We start from the raw sequence: 2339 nt of genomic DNA, 5'->3' as shown, positions 1-2339 counted from the left end.
TTCATCCTTCGTACGGTGAACTGAAGGAACCTCCGCACGTGTTTCATCGTGCATGGCAGTGGATTTTACTAGATATAGACCACATCCACTACGTTGCAATGGATGGCTACCTTTGTTTCAATATCTACAAGGGTTGGATGAAGAGCAAGAGCCAAGTGTGTAGTTCAAGCAAAGAAGTATTGCCCAAGAGGAAGAGGGAGAAGGACGAAGCCGAGGACATGGACGAGGACTCCGAGTAAGGTGGCAGTGTCATTGCTCATGGTGGTTCTAATGCAGTGTCTACCGGATCAGTTGCTTAGTTTAATTTCTGGTGTGCTTAGTTTTATTTGAGGGGTGTGTTGTGCTGAGCCCCCAGCAGAACTATGTTATGTTTCTTCTTGTTATATTTCGTACATTTCATCTTTTAGTTGGTATAGTACTACCACTAGTTTCTTCACATTATATACGTACAATATATATGGCCAACATCATATAGCCAGCAGTTTAGTTGTCAAAGAATTTCAGGGTGCTTAGTTTTGTCAAAGAATTCCAGGGTGCTTAGTTTTATTTGAGGGGTGTGTTGTGTTGGACACCATTAACTTATCATTGTGAGAATCAGCTTATTTTTTTCATGTAACATAGTCAACGGGTTTGATGTGAAAATAAAAATTTCTAATGGCATTTCTGAGCAAACATCTAACTTAACGATGGCAATTTTTAGATATCTAATTGTATTTTTGAGCAGGCATCTCACGGATCGATGGCATTTTTGAGTAGTTGTAACTTCTAATGGCAAAACAGAGTAGTGATACACAACTAGTGGCATAAATAATAAGAACCCAAGAATTAAATAGGTATGCTAATTTCTTTATACCTTCGTGTGCGAAACAATATACGCTGCCTCCCCCAGATTTTCTTTACAGAGGCAACATAGAACTATATGAGTGCCCTGTTAAATTTTGGAATTATTTCGGGTTCATTTGGCCTTTTTTATACATTAATTGAGTTTCTGGTCATTTAATGTGCATAATTCAAATTTGAACTACAAGCACATGCTCCCGTGCACCAAAGTTGATTGAAAAATTACATGTGTGTCCTCGGGTGAATTTCTAGGTCCCATGCAAGAAATGGGAATGAAATTCAAACATCTGGGCATCGTGGTTCGGCAGAGATGATTGAGAAGCTTGGTTTTAAAATTCTTATAAATCCAAAACACGCCTGAAAATCATGAAACTTGGCATGGTGTCATGTCATGGTAAAAAATTGCAGAATAGGAACAAGTTTTGGTATAAGTTTCTTGTAAACCAGAGCTTCTCTCAAGAAGGCTCGTGGTTCTGAGAGGGAACGTGTCACCTTTGTGTGCAAAATTCAAATTTTAAATGCAAGCACATGCTCCAGTGCACCAAAGCTGGTTGAAAAATCACATGTGTGTCCTCGGGTAAATTTCTAGGTCCCCCGCCAGAAATGGGAATGAAATTCAAACATCTGGGCATCATGGCTCGGCTGGAAACATTGAGAAACTTGGTGTTTTAATTCCTGTAAATCCGAAACACACATGAAAATCATGAAACTTGGCTTGTTGTCATGACATGGCACCAACATGCTGTGGTAATTTTGTTGTCCGGTTTGCGAAGGCGCACACATTAACAATCAACAAAGTCATTTTGGAACAAGTGTTGTCACGTTACAATTGGAAACACAAGTATTATTGAAACCATGGGCATTCTATTTACCATTTACGTGCCGCCACGTGCCCCCTTTTTTATTAGCTAGGAGGCGTCGTGCAGGGTAGCTATTTGAGTACGGGAGGCGTGCGATCAGACCCCTGCGCGTGCTTATCGGGAGGAGAGCCCTTTGACCTCCATCTGCCGTTCACCTCTCTCCCAAGGTCTCCATTAATGGCACCCGAGCCTCTGTTTAATGGCATGGCAATGTCTCACACGACTGAGATTTAAGAGAGAAAAAAGAAAATCTGAAAAGAAAATTTTGCGCGGATCTTGATGTAAGATCCGACGGACCTATATAGAATCTATTGCGACTTATAGCAAGACTGGTGAATATATATAAGGAAGACGAGAGTGGATAATAATTGTCTTAGATAATTAGGAAGATAATTAAAAAAGGCACATGCGGCTACGCTCGAAATACACAAGGGCAAAAGAAAAAGGAAGACGCATACAATGATCTGGCTCGCTGATCTCTACTTCCGTTATGCGCTGTAGGTCGCAGAGACTAGTTCTCGCGGCGGGCGATGATCTCTTTCATCAGTTTCATGTCCTTAATACGCTGCTTGGAAGCATCCATGGATTCCTCCACCAGCCTGTTGCGCTCGATGCGAAGCATGGCATTCTCGTCTGTAA

Source organism: Triticum dicoccoides, chromosome 2A, assembly GCF_002162155.2.
Source record: "Triticum dicoccoides isolate Atlit2015 ecotype Zavitan chromosome 2A, WEW_v2.0, whole genome shotgun sequence".
In the NCBI taxonomy this organism is placed as follows: domain Eukaryota; kingdom Viridiplantae; phylum Streptophyta; class Magnoliopsida; order Poales; family Poaceae; genus Triticum; species Triticum dicoccoides.
Note: the sequence above shows the minus strand (reverse complement) of the source record.